Source organism: Daucus carota, chromosome 8, assembly GCF_001625215.2.
Source record: "Daucus carota subsp. sativus chromosome 8, DH1 v3.0, whole genome shotgun sequence".
Taxonomy (NCBI): domain Eukaryota; kingdom Viridiplantae; phylum Streptophyta; class Magnoliopsida; order Apiales; family Apiaceae; genus Daucus; species Daucus carota.
In genome coordinates, this window is record NC_030388.2 from 11,861,710 (window position 1) to 11,876,724 (window position 15,015).

At 34.7% G+C, this 15,015-nt stretch overlaps 27 non-coding genes and 7 pseudogenes across 27 annotated transcripts; all 34 read right to left on the reverse strand.

Annotated features, from left to right (window-relative positions):
• Window positions 1–3,192: 3,192 nt before the first annotated feature.
• Window positions 3,193–3,318, reverse strand: LOC135149010 (5S ribosomal RNA; annotated as a pseudogene).
• Window positions 3,319–3,538: 220 nt separating this feature from the next.
• On the reverse strand, window positions 3,539–3,657 carry LOC135148786 (5S ribosomal RNA). Its single transcript, XR_010286863.1, has one exon. It is a non-coding gene; the product is annotated as a 5S ribosomal RNA (ribosomal RNA).
• Window positions 3,658–3,877: 220 nt separating this feature from the next.
• LOC135148787 (5S ribosomal RNA) lies at window positions 3,878–3,996 on the reverse strand. The gene has a single exon (XR_010286864.1). It is a non-coding gene; the product is annotated as a 5S ribosomal RNA (ribosomal RNA).
• Window positions 3,997–4,215: 219 nt separating this feature from the next.
• Window positions 4,216–4,334, reverse strand: LOC135148913 (5S ribosomal RNA). Its single transcript, XR_010286990.1, has one exon. It is a non-coding gene; the product is annotated as a 5S ribosomal RNA (ribosomal RNA).
• Window positions 4,335–4,554: 220 nt separating this feature from the next.
• Window positions 4,555–4,673, reverse strand: LOC135148788 (5S ribosomal RNA). Its single transcript, XR_010286865.1, has one exon. It is a non-coding gene; the product is annotated as a 5S ribosomal RNA (ribosomal RNA).
• Window positions 4,674–4,893: 220 nt separating this feature from the next.
• LOC135148790 (5S ribosomal RNA) lies at window positions 4,894–5,012 on the reverse strand. The gene has a single exon (XR_010286867.1). It is a non-coding gene; the product is annotated as a 5S ribosomal RNA (ribosomal RNA).
• Window positions 5,013–5,231: 219 nt separating this feature from the next.
• LOC135148791 (5S ribosomal RNA) lies at window positions 5,232–5,350 on the reverse strand. The gene has a single exon (XR_010286868.1). It is a non-coding gene; the product is annotated as a 5S ribosomal RNA (ribosomal RNA).
• Window positions 5,351–5,566: 216 nt separating this feature from the next.
• Window positions 5,567–5,685, reverse strand: LOC135148792 (5S ribosomal RNA). Its single transcript, XR_010286869.1, has one exon. It is a non-coding gene; the product is annotated as a 5S ribosomal RNA (ribosomal RNA).
• Window positions 5,686–5,904: 219 nt separating this feature from the next.
• On the reverse strand, window positions 5,905–6,023 carry LOC135148847 (5S ribosomal RNA). The gene has a single exon (XR_010286924.1). It is a non-coding gene; the product is annotated as a 5S ribosomal RNA (ribosomal RNA).
• Window positions 6,024–6,241: 218 nt separating this feature from the next.
• LOC135148793 (5S ribosomal RNA) lies at window positions 6,242–6,360 on the reverse strand. The gene has a single exon (XR_010286870.1). It is a non-coding gene; the product is annotated as a 5S ribosomal RNA (ribosomal RNA).
• Window positions 6,361–6,580: 220 nt separating this feature from the next.
• Window positions 6,581–6,699, reverse strand: LOC135148794 (5S ribosomal RNA). Its single transcript, XR_010286871.1, has one exon. It is a non-coding gene; the product is annotated as a 5S ribosomal RNA (ribosomal RNA).
• A 219-nt stretch (window positions 6,700–6,918) lies between these two features.
• Window positions 6,919–7,037, reverse strand: LOC135148928 (5S ribosomal RNA). The gene has a single exon (XR_010287005.1). It is a non-coding gene; the product is annotated as a 5S ribosomal RNA (ribosomal RNA).
• Window positions 7,038–7,255: 218 nt separating this feature from the next.
• LOC135148833 (5S ribosomal RNA) lies at window positions 7,256–7,374 on the reverse strand. The gene has a single exon (XR_010286910.1). It is a non-coding gene; the product is annotated as a 5S ribosomal RNA (ribosomal RNA).
• A 216-nt stretch (window positions 7,375–7,590) lies between these two features.
• Window positions 7,591–7,708, reverse strand: LOC135148958 (5S ribosomal RNA). Its single transcript, XR_010287034.1, has one exon. It is a non-coding gene; the product is annotated as a 5S ribosomal RNA (ribosomal RNA).
• A 217-nt stretch (window positions 7,709–7,925) lies between these two features.
• LOC135148964 (5S ribosomal RNA) lies at window positions 7,926–8,043 on the reverse strand. The gene has a single exon (XR_010287040.1). It is a non-coding gene; the product is annotated as a 5S ribosomal RNA (ribosomal RNA).
• A 215-nt stretch (window positions 8,044–8,258) lies between these two features.
• LOC135148795 (5S ribosomal RNA) lies at window positions 8,259–8,377 on the reverse strand. The gene has a single exon (XR_010286872.1). It is a non-coding gene; the product is annotated as a 5S ribosomal RNA (ribosomal RNA).
• Window positions 8,378–8,597: 220 nt separating this feature from the next.
• On the reverse strand, window positions 8,598–8,716 carry LOC135148870 (5S ribosomal RNA). Its single transcript, XR_010286947.1, has one exon. It is a non-coding gene; the product is annotated as a 5S ribosomal RNA (ribosomal RNA).
• A 219-nt stretch (window positions 8,717–8,935) lies between these two features.
• Window positions 8,936–9,054, reverse strand: LOC135148796 (5S ribosomal RNA). The gene has a single exon (XR_010286873.1). It is a non-coding gene; the product is annotated as a 5S ribosomal RNA (ribosomal RNA).
• A 213-nt stretch (window positions 9,055–9,267) lies between these two features.
• Window positions 9,268–9,386, reverse strand: LOC135148797 (5S ribosomal RNA). Its single transcript, XR_010286874.1, has one exon. It is a non-coding gene; the product is annotated as a 5S ribosomal RNA (ribosomal RNA).
• A 221-nt stretch (window positions 9,387–9,607) lies between these two features.
• On the reverse strand, window positions 9,608–9,726 carry LOC135148868 (5S ribosomal RNA). Its single transcript, XR_010286945.1, has one exon. It is a non-coding gene; the product is annotated as a 5S ribosomal RNA (ribosomal RNA).
• Window positions 9,727–9,946: 220 nt separating this feature from the next.
• LOC135148989 (5S ribosomal RNA) lies at window positions 9,947–10,068 on the reverse strand. The gene has a single exon (XR_010287065.1). It is a non-coding gene; the product is annotated as a 5S ribosomal RNA (ribosomal RNA).
• A 219-nt stretch (window positions 10,069–10,287) lies between these two features.
• On the reverse strand, window positions 10,288–10,405 carry LOC135148954 (5S ribosomal RNA). The gene has a single exon (XR_010287030.1). It is a non-coding gene; the product is annotated as a 5S ribosomal RNA (ribosomal RNA).
• Window positions 10,406–10,628: 223 nt separating this feature from the next.
• Window positions 10,629–10,747, reverse strand: LOC135148798 (5S ribosomal RNA). The gene has a single exon (XR_010286875.1). It is a non-coding gene; the product is annotated as a 5S ribosomal RNA (ribosomal RNA).
• A 214-nt stretch (window positions 10,748–10,961) lies between these two features.
• LOC135149014 (5S ribosomal RNA) lies at window positions 10,962–11,087 on the reverse strand (annotated as a pseudogene).
• Window positions 11,088–11,301: 214 nt separating this feature from the next.
• On the reverse strand, window positions 11,302–11,424 carry LOC135148983 (5S ribosomal RNA). Its single transcript, XR_010287059.1, has one exon. It is a non-coding gene; the product is annotated as a 5S ribosomal RNA (ribosomal RNA).
• Window positions 11,425–11,746: 322 nt separating this feature from the next.
• LOC135149004 (5S ribosomal RNA) lies at window positions 11,747–11,862 on the reverse strand (annotated as a pseudogene).
• Window positions 11,863–12,076: 214 nt separating this feature from the next.
• On the reverse strand, window positions 12,077–12,187 carry LOC135149015 (5S ribosomal RNA; annotated as a pseudogene).
• Window positions 12,188–12,400: 213 nt separating this feature from the next.
• LOC135148998 (5S ribosomal RNA) lies at window positions 12,401–12,521 on the reverse strand. Its single transcript, XR_010287074.1, has one exon. It is a non-coding gene; the product is annotated as a 5S ribosomal RNA (ribosomal RNA).
• A 213-nt stretch (window positions 12,522–12,734) lies between these two features.
• Window positions 12,735–12,852, reverse strand: LOC135149011 (5S ribosomal RNA; annotated as a pseudogene).
• A 212-nt stretch (window positions 12,853–13,064) lies between these two features.
• On the reverse strand, window positions 13,065–13,184 carry LOC135148986 (5S ribosomal RNA). Its single transcript, XR_010287062.1, has one exon. It is a non-coding gene; the product is annotated as a 5S ribosomal RNA (ribosomal RNA).
• Window positions 13,185–13,396: 212 nt separating this feature from the next.
• On the reverse strand, window positions 13,397–13,514 carry LOC135148988 (5S ribosomal RNA). Its single transcript, XR_010287064.1, has one exon. It is a non-coding gene; the product is annotated as a 5S ribosomal RNA (ribosomal RNA).
• A 220-nt stretch (window positions 13,515–13,734) lies between these two features.
• On the reverse strand, window positions 13,735–13,846 carry LOC135149009 (5S ribosomal RNA; annotated as a pseudogene).
• A 207-nt stretch (window positions 13,847–14,053) lies between these two features.
• Window positions 14,054–14,169, reverse strand: LOC135149000 (5S ribosomal RNA). The gene has a single exon (XR_010287076.1). It is a non-coding gene; the product is annotated as a 5S ribosomal RNA (ribosomal RNA).
• A 210-nt stretch (window positions 14,170–14,379) lies between these two features.
• On the reverse strand, window positions 14,380–14,494 carry LOC135149013 (5S ribosomal RNA; annotated as a pseudogene).
• Window positions 14,495–15,015: the final 521 nt, after the last annotated feature.

The window sequence follows — 15,015 nt, forward strand, 5'->3', positions numbered from 1 at the left end:
CTCAATTATGTTTAGAGATCAGTTGCAGAAAATTCTACCCAACTATTGTCATCATCGTCTTCTATTTTCATTGTATATATATGTGATACATCATATCTAGAATTTGTTTAATTAGTTCTGATTTTGTAAGAACTAAGCTTGAGCAAAAGTGGATTTTAATTGATGAACAGACGGATGTTCACTTGATTTATTGGGATAATATTGTTTTCCGAGATGCATGTCATATATTCAATTAGAAGTGCAGCACGATGGAAAAGAATATCAAAAATCGGTGATAAACGAAGTGAGCAAACAAGGAACGAAGAGTGCAGATTTAACACAAACAAACGAAGGTGCACTACTAGAATTTAGTTAATAGACATCGGTTTTTGGCCGATGTCTTTGCGCATTAACGACCGATGTCTAGGTCGGTGATGTTAAAGGTCATATACAAAGACATAGGCCAAAAACTAGATGCTTTGGATGATGATAGAGATGATTGACCGATAAAAGTAAGAGTTTGTCTGATGTGGGTCGACAAATCCCTTAATTAGACCCTAATTTGAACCCTAAATAATACATGCAATTGAATTATAGTCTAGAATTAAACCAATTAGGCGGTTACAAACCTGAACTCATCGTTGATTGAAAGATTTTCGTCTCACGGCCCTTTTCGCCTTTCAGTCTATACAAAAATCAGCAGGACGGGGTTGTTACAGGCGTGAATGCTGCAGTCTATCTAACCGCTATTTTAGTGGAGTAGGATGCAGGATTTAGCTGGAGTTGAATGTGAGATTATTATCCGACTGCTGCAGACGGGGATATTGAACTACACATTCACACGCCCAACAAATGGATGTGCAGTTTCTAATTTTTAAAAATTAATAAAATATGTTCTCAGCTTTTAATCTCCACCGCAGGATGTAATATGATCTAATGGCTATGCTTAGGGACTCCAAATACTCCACTTTTCTAGTACTCCGTAGAACCCCTCTCATATATATATTATTTAAATTATATAATATTTAATTAAAAATTTATTCTAATAGGTGGTGTGTGTGTATGCATTAAATAATACATTAATACAAATTTTATATATAATTATACAAATACTTTATACATATAAAGGCATATCATTTGAGTTCAGTCATAAAAAATTGTTCTAATACCATCATCAATACGGTAAGACCATCAAAAAAAATTTGAAATCCGTCCGATCTGCATTCGTATCCAAGAAGAACAGATATTATATGTATCCGAAATAAAGCGGATATTATCCGTACCTGAATCCGACAAATACGGATAGAATATGGATATAAGTATATCCGTATCTGACTTAAATGTTTTACAGCCCTAATTAGAATATAACTTTATTTGGATATATTTGGTTCTATTTTGCATTTATCATTGGATTATAAATCTATTATAATATCAAAAATTATTTTTTATTTTTAAATTATAACAATAACTGCTTCTAGTTTAACATTATTGTTGGACTTGCTACAGGCTACAGTGGTATCAATATAAAGTTTATTGAGAAAGTCGGTTCGGGAAGATGCCCACTATCCTCCGATTCATCGGTTCCACTAGTTATATAGATTCTACACAAAAGTTCATTTACATGTGGCTGTCAACATTACCTTTGAATCTCATGCTCTTTTTGTTTCTTGTTTTTTCACGGAGCTTTGCATCTTTTTAGGCCTTTAAAATAACTTTTTCTCCTTTAAAAATCCTAAAATTTGAACACCAAGCTCCACGAATCCGGACTCAAAAGTATTCATTTTTGTGGTGGATGTCAATAAACTTTGCTTCCATTACCTCTCTGTTTTTCCTGACAATACAAAGGTATTAAGTACTTTAGCTCCTACCACAATTTGACGACCAACGAAAAAGGCAAAGGAATCTCTCTCACAAAGGCCCGTATCTATGCCACAAAGTTCACACCACACACAATAATATATGGGGTTATCCAATCCACTATAGTAACTAGGTGACTCATGATCAATGTTTAGGCTAATTTGGTTTATCTTATAAATATCTTTATATTGTATAAGAGCATCTACAACGGTGTTGGCTATAATCGTTGGCTAAATTGGACCTGTAAGATATTATGTAAAATTTGCTGAACCTGTAACACATTTTGCTTCAATGGTATTGGCTATAATGGTTGGCTATAACTTAAAAATAGTATGTTATTAATATTTTAGATTGTTAAAATAGAATATATCAGTTTAATACAGTAATAAATGATGTGTAATCTTCCTACAGATTTCTTACAGACCTGTAGAGGTTCGACAAATATAATCATCCATAAGAGGTTGGCTAAAATTATAGACAACAGATTAGTGTGGTTGGAGTGCTATTTTTTCAGGACGTTGGCTATATTTTTTAATTTTGGAATGTCAACTCATTTTTTAGCCAAGGGCTTTGTATGGTTGGAGATGCTCTAACACAATTTATATGCGCTCTAAAATTGTTTATTTATCTTTATTTTAGAACTGTTCTAATTTAAATATTGAAAATCAACTTTCCTAATTTTTAGATGTTAAAATAATTAATAACATATTTAAAATAAAAGACAGTATTGTATTGATAGGAAATGAGATTTCGTATTTATCTACATTTCTTTTTAATGTCCTAATAGTCTAATTAAAATATTTAAAATCAACTTTTCCTTTGACCTTAATTTTAGAGAAAGAAAATAATTAATGACATTGACATACTCAAATAAGAAAAAGATTTAATATTGTGAGGGATTGACGATTTGAATTAGAACATCTGGAGCATCTTCATAACATTTTTCATTCTACATTTGACATCCCTTCTGCCAACCCTTGTAATGCTGTTAACAATTTTTTACTCTATTTGTTCGAAACACACGACAATCTAAACATAAATAACAGAAAAAATGACATAAACCCTGTAATTTTGTGAGTAGATATCGTAATTTAAATAAATTAGCAGAAATGAGCAAGTACAATATTGACCCTCAAATTCCTATAGATTTTGTATTTTAATCATTTCACAAATAAATCACAACAATACAACCCGACGTATATCGCACTTTTGAAGTGTTGGTTTTCTTCTATTGATTAAAACATATTGTAGAAATTAGCATAGTAACAACTAGCCCAGTGGTAAATAAAGAGAATGAAAAACTTCAGGTCGCGAGATCAAATCAGGGTGCTCTTGGGCTCTATTGAGATATAGAAATGGTTACCACCAGTAGTTTTTTAATGTTTTATCGGGTCACCCATCCTAGTACTACTCTCGCCCAAGCACGCTTAACTTCGGAGTTCTGATGGGATCCGGTGCATTAGTGCTGGTATGATCGCACCCGTCAGAGAAGCGCAAATAAATTGTATATACAGACTTCAGAATGTGTTATTTTGTTTAATAAATATAAAAATAATAGGGAAAATAAAGAAATAAAAAATTAAAAAATTAAAAAATGATGATGAAGACATTTTAAAGGAAAGTTCGGAAAAGAATGTTGTATTATACCATAATCGAAGAAAAGTTGGTTTAAAAAAAAACGGATGGGAAAAAAATCGAAAAAGGGGTGCAACACGAGGACTTCCCAGGGGGTCACCCATCCTAGTACTACTCTCGCCCAAGCACGCTTAACTTCGGAGTTCTGATGGGATCCGGTGCATTAGTGCTGGTATGATCGCACCCGTCAGAGAAGCGCAAATAAATTGTATATACAGACTTCAGAATGTGTTATTTTCTTTAATAAATATAAAAATAATAGGGAAAATAAAGAAATAAAAAATTAAAAAATTAAAAAATGATGATGAAGACATTTTAAAGGAAAGTTCGGAAAATAATGTTGTATTATACCATAATCGAAGAAAAGTTGGTTTAAAAAAAAACGGATGGGAAAAAAATCGAAAAAGGGGTGCAACACGAGGACTTCCCAGGGGGTCACCCATCCTAGTACTACTCTCGCCCAAGCACGCTTAACTTCGGAGTTCTGATGGGATCCGGTGCATTAGTGCTGGTATGATCGCACCCGTCAGAGAAGCGCAAATAAATTGTATATACAGACTTCAGAATGTGTTATTTTGTTTAATAAATATAAAAATAATAGGGAAAATAAAGAAATAAAAAATTAAAAAATTAAAAAATGATGATGAAGACATTTTAAAGGAAAGTTCGGAAAAGAATGTTGTATTATACCATAATCGAAGAAAAGTTGGTTTAAAAAAAACGGATGGGAAAAAAATCGAAAAAGGGGTGCAACACGAGGACTTCCCAGGGGGTCACCCATCCTAGTACTACTCTCGCCCAAGCACGCTTAACTTCAGAGTTCTGATGGGATCCGGTGCATTACTGCTGGTATGATCGCACCCGTCAGAGAAGCGCAAATAAATTGTATATACAGACTTCAGAATGTGTTATTTTGTTTAATAAATATAAAAATAATAGGGAAAATAAAGAAATAAAAAATTAAAAAATTAAAAAATGATGATGAAGACATTTTAAAGGAAAGTTCGGAAAAGAATGTTGTATTATACCATAATCGAAGAAAAGTTGGTTTAAAAAAAAACGGATGGGAAAAAAATCGAAAAAGGGGTGCAACACGAGGACTTCCCAGGGGGTCACCCATCCTAGTACTACTCTCGCCCAAGCACGCTTAACTTCGGAGTTCTGATGGGATCCGGTGCATTAGTGCTGGTATGATCGCACCCGTCAGAGAAGCGCAAATAAATTGTATATACAGACTTCAGAATGTGTTATTTTGTTTAATAAATATAAAAATAATAGGGAAAATAAAGAAATAAAAAATTAAAAAATTAAAAAATGATGATGAAGACATTTTAAAGGAAAGTTCGGAAAAGAATGTTGTATTATACCATAATCGAAGAAAAGTTGGTTTAAAAAAAAACGGATGGGAAAAAAATCGAAAAAGGGGTGCAACACGAGGACTTCCCAGGGGGTCACCCATCCTAGTACTACTCTCGCCCAAGCACGCTTAACTTCGGAGTTCTGATGGGATCCGGTGCATTAGTGCTGGTATGATCGCACCCGTCAGAGAAGCGCAAATAAATTGTATATACAGACTTCAGAATGTGTTATTTTGTTTAATAAATATAAAAATAATAGGGAAAATAAAGAAATAAAAAATTAAAAAATTAAAAAATGATGATGAAGACATTTTAAAGGAAAGTTCGGAAAAGAATGTTGTATTATACCATAATCGAAAAAAAGTTGGTTTAAAAAAAACGGATGGGAAAAAAATCGAAAAAGGGGTGCAACACGAGGACTTCCCAGGGGGTCACCCATCCTAGTACTACTCTCGCCCAAGCACGCTTAACTTCGGAGTTCTGATGGGATCCGGTGCATTAGTGCTGGTATGATCGCACCCGTCAGAGAAGCGCAAATAATTGTATATACAGACTTCAGAATGTGTTATTTGTTTAATAAATATAAAATAATAGGGAAAATAAAGAAATAAAAAATTAAAAAATTAAAAAATGATGATGAAGACATTTTAAAGGAAAGTTCGGAAAAGAATGTTGTATTATACCATAATCGAAGAAAAGTTGGTTTAAAAAAAACGGATGGGAAAAAAATCGAAAAAGGGGTGCAACACGAGGACTTCCCAGGGGGTCACCCATCCTAGTACTACTCTCGCCCAAGCACGCTTAACTTCGGAGTTCTGATGGGATCCGGTGCATTAGTGCTGGTATGATCGCACCCGTCAGAGAAGCGCAAATAAATTGTATATACAGACTTCAGAATGTGTTATTTTGTTTAATAAATATAAAAATAATAGGGAAAATAAAGAAATAAAAAATTAAAAAATTAAAAATGATGATGAAGACATTTTAAAGGAAAGTTCGGAAAAGAATGTTGTATTATACCATAATCGAAGAAAAGTTGGTTTAAAAAAAAACGGATGGGAAAAAAATCGAAAAAGGGGTGCAACACGAGGACTTCCCAAGGGGTCACCCATCCTAGTACTACTCTCGCCCAAGCACGCTTAACTTCGGAGTTCTGATGGGATCCGGTGCATTAGTGCTGGTATGATCGCACCCGTCAGAGAAGCGCAAATAAATTGTATATACAGACTTCAGAATGTGTTATTTTGTTTAATAAATAAAAAAATAATAGGGAAAATAAAGAAATAAAAAATTAAAAAATTAAAAAATGATGATGAAGACATTTTAAAGGAAAGTTCGGAAAAGAATGTTGTATTATACCATAATCGAAGAAAAGTTGGTTTAAAAAAAACGGATGGGAAAAAATCGAAAAAGGGGTGCAACACGAGGACTTCCCAGGGGGTCACCCATCCTAGTACTACTCTCGCCCAAGCACGCTTAACTTCGGAGTTCTGATGGGATCCGGTGCATTAGTGCTGGTATGATCGCACCCGTTAGAGAAGCGCAAATAAATTGTATATACAGACTTCAGAATGTGTTATTTTGTTTAATAAATATAAAAATAATAGGGAAAATAAAGAAATAAAAAATTAAAAAATTAAAAAATGATGATGAAGACATTTTAAAGGAAAGTTCGGAAAAGAATGTTGTATTATACCATAATCGAAGAAAAGTTGGTTTAAAAAAAAACGGATGGGAAAAAAATCGAAAAAGGGGTGCAACACGAGGACTTCCCAGGGGGTCACCCATCCTAGTACTACTCTCGCCCAAGCACGCTTAACTTCGGAGTTCTGATGGGATCCGGTGCATTAGTGCTGGTATGATCGCACCCGTCAGAGAAGCGCAAATAAATTGTATATACAGACTTCAGAATGTGTTATTTTGTTTAATAAATATAAAAATAATAGGGAAAATAAAGAAATAAAAAATTAAAAAATTAAAAAATGATGATGAAGACATTTTAAGGAAAGTTCGGAAAAGAATGTTGTATTATACCATAATCGAAGAAAAGTTGGTTTAAAAAAAAACGGATGGGAAAAAAATCGAAAAAGGGGTGCAACACGAGGACTTCCCAGGGGGTCACCCATCCTAGTACTACTCTCGCCCAAGCACGCTTAACTTCGGTGTTCTGATGGGATCCAGTGCATTAGTGCTGGTATGATCGCACCCGTCAGAGAAGCGCAAATAAATTGTATATACAGACTTCACAATGTGTTATTTTGTTTAATAAATATAAAAATAATAGGGAAAATAAAGAAATAAAAAATTAAAAAATTAAAAAATGATGATGAAGACATTTTAAAGGAAAGTTCGGAAAAGAATGTTGTATTATACCATAATCGAAGAAAAGTTGGTTTAAAAAAAACGGATGGGAAAAAAATCGAAAAAGGGTGCAACACGAGGACTTCCCAGGGGGTCACCCATCCTAGTACTACTCTCGCCCAAGCACGCTTAACTTCGGAGTTCTGATGGGATCCGGTGCATTAGTGCTGGTATGATCGCACCCGTCAGAGAAGCGCAAATAAATTGTATATACAGACTTCAGAATGTGTTATTTTGTTTAATAAATATAAAATAATAGGGAAAATAAAGAAATAAAAAATTAAAAAATTAAAAATGATGATGAAGACATTTAAAGGAAAGTTCGGAAAAGAATGTTGTATTATACCATAATCGAAGAAAAGTTGTTTAAAAAAAACGGATGGGAAAAAAAATCGAAAAAGGGGTGCACACGAGGACTTCCCAGGGGGTCACCCATCCTAGTACTACTCTCGCCCAAGCACGCTTAACTTCGGAGTCCTGATGGGATCCGGTGCATTAGTGCTGGTATGATCGCACCCGTCAGAGAAGCGCAAATAAATTGTATATACAGACTTCAGATGTGTTATTTTGTTTAATAATATAAAATAATAGGGAAAATAAAGAAATAAAAAATTAAAAAATTAAAAAATGATGATGAAGACATTTTAAAGGAAAGTTCGGAAAAGAATGTTGTATTATACCATAATCGAAGAAAAGTTGGTTTAAAAAAAACCGGATGGGAAAAAAATCGAAAAAGGGGTGCAACACGAGGACTTCCCAGGGGGTCACCCATCCTAGTACTACTCTCGCCCAAGCACGCTTAACTTCGGAGTTCTGATGGATCCGATGCATTAGTGCTGGTATGATCGCACCCGTCAGAGAAGCGCAAATAAATTGTATATACAGACTTCAGAATGTGTTATTTTGTTTAATAATATAAAAATAATAGGGAAAATAAAGAAATAAAAATTAAAAAATTAAAAAATGATGATGAAGACATTTAAAGGAAGTTCGGAAAAGAATGTTGTATTATACCATAATCGAAGAAAAGTTGTTTTAAAAAAAACGGATGGGAAAAAAATCGAAAAAGGGGTGCAACACGAGGACTTCCCAGGGGGTCACCCATCCTAGTACTACTCTCGCCCAAGCACGCTTAACTTCGGAGTTCTGATGGGATCCGGTGCATTAGTGCTGGTATGATCGCACCCGTCAGAGAAGCGCAAATAAATTGTATATACAGACTTCAGAATGTGTTATTTTGTTTAATAAATATAAAAATAATAGGGAAAATAAAGAAATAAAAAATTAAAAAATTAAAAAATGATGATGAAGACATTTTAAAGTAAAGTTCGGAAAAGAATGTTGTATTATACCATAATCGAAAAAAAGTTGGTTTAAAAAAAAACGGATGGGAAAAAAATCGAAAAAGGGGTGCAACACGAGGACTTCCCAGGGGGTCACCCATCCTAGTACTACTCTCGCCCAAGCACGCTTAACTTCGGAGTCCTGATGGGATCCGGTGCATTAGTGCTGGTATGATCGCACCCGTCAGAGAAGCGCAAATAAATTGTATATACAGACTTCAGAATGTGTTATTTTGTTTAATAAATATAAAAATAATAGGGAAAATAAAGAAATAAAAAATTAAAAAATTAAAAAATGATGATGAAGACATTTTAAAGGAAAGTTCGGAAAAGAATGTTGTATTATACCATAATCGAAGAAAAGTTGGTTTAAAAAAAACGGATGGGAAAAAAATCGAAAAAGGGGTGCAACACGAGGACTTCCCAGGGGGTCACCCATCCTAGTACTACTCTCGCCCAAGCACGCTTAACTTCGGAGTTCTGATGGGATCCGGTGCATTAGTGCTGGTATGATCGCACCCGTCAGAGAAGCGCAAATAAATTGTATATACAGACTTCAGAATGTGTTATTTTGTTTAATAAATATAAAAATAATAGGGAAAATAAAGAATAAATAAAAATTAAAAAATGATGATGAAGACATTTTAAAGGAAAGTTCGGAAAAGAATGTTGTATTATACCATAATCGAAGAAAAGTTGGTTTAAAAAAAAACGGATGGAAAAAAATCGAAAAAGGGGTGCAACACGAGGACTTCCCAGGGGGTCACCCATCCTAGTACTACTCTCGCCCAAGCACGCTTAACTTCGGAGTTCTGATGGGATCCGGTGCATTAGTGCTGGTATGATCGCACCCGTCAGAGAAGCGCAAATAAATTGTATATACAGACTTCAGATGTGTTATTTTGTTTAATAAATATAAAAATAATAGGGAAAATAAAGAAATAAAAAATTAAAAAATTAAAAATGATGATGAAGACATTTTACAAGGAAAGTTCGGAAAAGAATGGTTGTATTATACCATAATCGAAGAAAAAGTTGGTTTAAAAAAAAACGGATGGGAAAAAAAATCGAAAAAGGGTGCAACACGAGGACTTCCCAGGGGGTCACCCATCCTAGTACTACTCTCGCCCAAGCACGCTTAACTTCGGAGTTCTTATGGGATCCGGTGCATTAGTGCTGGTATGATCGCACCCGTCAGAGAAGCGCAAATAAATTGTATATACAGACTTCAGAATGTGTTATTTTTGTTTAATAAATATAAAAATAATAGGGAAAATAAAGAAATAAAAATTAAAAAATTAAAAAATGATGATGAAGACATTTTAAAGGAAAGTTCGGAAAAGAATGTTGTATTATACCATAATCGAAGAAAAGTTGGTTTAAAAAAAAACGGATGGGAAAAAAATCGAAAAAGGGGTGCAACACGAAGGACTTCCCAGGGGGTCACCCATCCTAGTACTACTCTCGCCCAAGCCACGCTTAACTTCGGAGTTCTGATGGGAATCCGGTGCATTAGTGCTGGTATGATCGCACCCGTCAGAGAAGCGCAAATAAATTGTATATACAGACTTCAGAATGTGTTATTTGTTAATAAATATAAAAATAATAGGGAAAATAAAGAAATAAAAAATTAAAAAATTAAAAAATGATGATGAAGACATTTTAAAGGAAAGTTCGGAAAAGAATGTTGTATTATACCATAATCGAAGAAAAGTTGGTTTAATAAAAAAACGGATGGGAAAAAAATCGAAAAAGGGGTGCAACACGAGGACTTCCCAGGGGGTCACCCATCCTAGTACAACTCTCGCCCAGCACGCTTAACTTCGGAGTTCTGATGGGATCCGGTGCATTAGTGCTGGTATGATCGCACCCGTCAGAGAAGCGCAAATAAATTGTATATACAGACTTCAGAATGTGTTATTTTGTTTATAAATATAAAAATAATAGGGAAAATAAAGAAATAAAAAATTAAAAAATTAAAAAACTGATGATGAAGACATTTTAAAAGGAAAGTTCGGAAAAGAATGTTGTATTATACCATAATCGAAGAAAAGTTGGTTTAAAAAAAAAACGGATGGGAAAAAAAATCGAAAAAGGGGTGCAACACGAGGACTTCCCAGGGGGTCACCCATCCTAGTACTACTCTCGCCCAAGCACGCTTAACTTCGGAGTTCTGATGGGATCCGGTGCATTAGTGCTGGTATGATCGCACCCGTCAGAGAAGCGCAAATAAATTGTATATACAGACTTCAGAATGTGTTATTTTGTTTAATAAATATAAAAATAATAGGGAAAAATAAAGAAATAAAAAATTAAAAAATGATGATGAAGACATTTTAAAGGAAAGTTCGGAAAAGCATGTTGTATTATACCATAATCGAAGAAAAGTTGGTTTAAAAAAAAAACGGATGGGAAAACAATCGAAAAAGGGGTGCAACACGAGGACTTCCAGGGGGGGTCACCCATCCGTAGTACATACTCCTCGCCCAAGCACCCGCCCTTAACTTCGGAGTCTGATGGGATCCGGTGCTTCGTGCTGGTATGATCGGCACCCGTCAAGAGAAGCGCAAATAAATTGTATATACAGACTTCAGAATGTGTTTATTTTGTTTAATAACTCTAACATAATAGGGCAAATACAAGACCAAATCAAAATTACCAAACATGATGCTGGCAGACCTTTAAGGAAGTTCGCGCACGAATGTTGTATTCTCCCTAATCGAAGAACAGTTGGTTTAAAAACAACGGATGGGCACAAACCTCGACAAGGGGTGCAACACGAGGACTTCCCCAAGGGGTTCACCCCATCCTAGTACTACTCTCGCCCAAGCACGCTTAACTTCGGAGTTCTGGATGGGATCCGGTGCATTAGTGCTGGTATGATCGCACCCGTCAGAGAAGCGCAAATAAATGTATATACAGACTTCAGAATGTGTTATTTTGTTTAATAAATATAAAAATAATAGGGAAAATAGAAATAAAAAATTAAAAATTAAAAAATGATGATGCGTCAGAGAGCGCAAATAAATTGTATATACAGACTTCAAATGTGTTATTTTGTTTAATTAAATATAAAATAATGCAAAATAAAGAAATAAAAGAATAAAAAATTAAAATGTGATGAAGACATTTTAAGGAAGTTCGAAAAAATGTTGTATTACCATAATCGAAGAAAGTTGGTTAAAAAAAAAGGATGGGAAAAAAATCGAAAAAGGGGTGCAACACGAGGACTTCCCAGGGGGTCACCCATCCTAGTACTACTCTCGCCCAACACGCTTAACTTGTGAGTTCTGATGGATCCGTGCATTAGTGCTGGGATGATCGCACCCGTCAGAGAAGCGCAAATAATTGTATATACAGACTTCAGATGTGTTTATTTTTTAATAAATATAAAAATAATAGGCAAAAATAAAGAAATCAAAGAATAAAAAATTAAAAAGTGATGATGAAGACCTTTAAAGGAAGTTCGGAAAAGAATGTTGTATTATACCATAATCGAAGAAAAGTTGGTTTAAAAAAAAACGATGGAAAAAAAACGAAAAAGGGGTGCAACACGAGGACTTCCCAGGGTCACCATCCTAGTACTACTCTCGCCCAGCACGCTTAACTTCGGGTTCTGATGATCCGGTGCATTATGCTGGTATGATCGCACCCGTCAGAGAAGCGCAAATAAATTTTATACCGACTTCAGAATGTGTTTTTTGTTTAAATAAATAAAAATAATAGCAAAAATAAAGAAATAAAAGAATAAAAAAATTAAAAAATGATGATGAAGACATTTTAAAGGAAAGTTCGGAAAGAAAGTTGTATTATACCATAATCGAAGAAAAAGTTGGTTAAAAAAAACGGATGGGAAAAAAATCGAAAAGGGTGCAAACACGAGGACTTCCCGGGGGTCACCCATCCTATGTACTACTCTCGCCCAAAGCACGCTTGACTTCGGAGTTCTGATGGGATCCGGTGCATTAGTGCTGGTATGATCGCACCCGTCAGAGAAGCGCAAATAATTGTTTACAGACTTCAGAATGTGTTATTTTGTTTAATAAATATAAAATAATAGCAAAATATTGGAATAAAAAGAATAAAAAAAATAAAAAATGATGATGAAGACATTTTAAAGGAAAGTTCGGAAGAATGTTGTTAATTACCATAATCGAAGAAAAGTTGGTCTAAAAAAAACGGATGGAAAAAAATCGAAAAAGGGGTGCAACACGAGGACTTCCCAGGGGGTCACCCTCATCTAGTGACTACTCTCGCCCAAGCACGCTTAACTTCGGGTTTTATGGGATCCGGTGCCTTAGTGCTGGTTGATCGCACCCGTCAGAGACGAGCCAAATAAATTGTATCACGACTTAGAATGTGTTATTTTGTTTAATAAATATAAAAATAATAGCAAAATAAAGAAATAAAAGAATAAAAATTAAAAAATGATGATGAAACATTTTAAAGGAAGTTCGGAAAAGAATGTTGTACTATACCATAATCGAAGAAAAGTTGGTTTAAAAAAAACGGATGGGAAAAAATCGAAAAAGGGGTGCAACACGAGGACTTCCAAGGGGGTCACCCATCCTAGAACTACTCTCGCCCAAGCACGCTTAACTTCGGGGTTCTGATGGGATCCGGTGCACTTAGTGCTGGTATGATCGCACCCGTCAGAGAGCGCAAATAAATTGTATATCAGACTTCAGATGTGTTATATTGTTTAGTAATATAAAATAATAGCAAAAAATAAAGAAATAAAAGATAAAAAATTAAAAAATGTGATGAAGACATTTTAAAGAAAGTTCGGAAAAAGAATGTTGTATTATACCATAATCGAAGAAAAGTTGGCTAAAAAAAAACGGATGGGAAAAAAATCGAAAAGGGGTGCAACACGAGGACTTCCCAGGGGGTCACCCATCCTAGTACTACTCTCGCCCAAGCACGCTTGACTTCGGACTTCTGATGGGATCCGGTCATTAGTGCTGGTATGATCGCACCCGTCAGAGAAGCGCAAATAATTGTTATACGACTTCAAAATGTGTTATTTTGTTTAATAAATATAAAAAATAATAGAAAAAGAAAAAAAGAAAGAATAAAGAATAAAAATTAAAAAATGATGATGAAGACATTTTAAAGGAAAGTTCGGAAAAGATGTTGTATTATACCATAATCGAAGAAAAGTTGGTCTAAAAAAACGGATGGGAAAAAAAATCGAAAAAGGGGTGCAACACGAGGACTTCCCGGGGTCACCCATCCTAGTACTACTCTGCCCAAGCACGCTTAACTTCGGAGTTCTGTGGGATCCGGTGCATTAGTGCTGGTGACGCACCCGTCCGAGAAGCGCCAATAAATGTTATACAGACTTCAGAATGTGTTATTTTGTTTAATAAAATAAATAATAGCAAAAATAAAGAAATAAGAATAAAAATTAAAACTGATGATGAAGACCTTTTAAAGGAAGTTCGGAACGAATGTTGTATTATACCCTAATCGAAGAAAACTTGGTCTAAAAAAACGGTGGGAAAAAAAATCGAAAAAGGGGTGCAACCCGAGGACTTCCCAGGGGGTCACCCATCCTAGTACTACTCTCGCCAAGCACGCTTAACTTCGGAGTTCTGATGGGTCCGGTGCATTGTGCTGGTATGATCGCACCCGTCAGAGAAGCGCAAATTAATTGTATATACAGACTTCAGAATGTGTTATTTTTGTTTATAATTAAAATAATAGCAAAAATAAAGAAATAAAGAATAAAAAATTAAAAAATGAGATGAAGACATTTAAAGGAAAGTTCGGAAAAGAATGTTGTATATACCATAATCGAAGAAAAGTGGGTTTAAAAAAAACGGATGGGAAAAAAATCGAAAAAGGGGTGCAACAGGACTTCCAAGGGTGCACCCATCCTAGTACTACTCTCGCCCAAGCACGCTTACTTCGGGTTCTGATGGGATCCGGTGCATTAGTGCTGGTATGATCGCCCCCGTCAGAGAAGCGCAAATAAAATGTATATACAGACTTCAGAATGTGTTATATTGTTTATAAATATAAAAATAATAGCAAAAATAAAAAATAAAAGAATAAAAATAAAAAATGATGATGAAGACATTTTAAACGAAAGTTCGGAAAGAATGTTGTATTATACCATAATCGAAGAAAGTTGGTCTAAAAAAAACCGGCTGGGAAAAAATCGAAACGGGGGCAACACGAGGACTTCCAGGGGGTCAACCCATCCTAGTACTACTCTCGCGCCCGAGCCCAGCGTGACGTCGGACGCTTTTTTTTTTTTTTTTTTTTTTTTTTTTTTTTTTTTTTTTTTTTTTTTTTTTTTTTCTGATGGGAATCCGGTGCATTAGTGCTGGGATGATCGCACCCGTCAGAGAGCGCAAATAAATTGTATATACAGACTTCAAAGATGTGTTTATTTTGTTTACTACATATAAAAACTAATTAGGCAAAAAAAAGAACTGAAAAGAAAGAAATAAAAGAATAAAAAATTACAAACT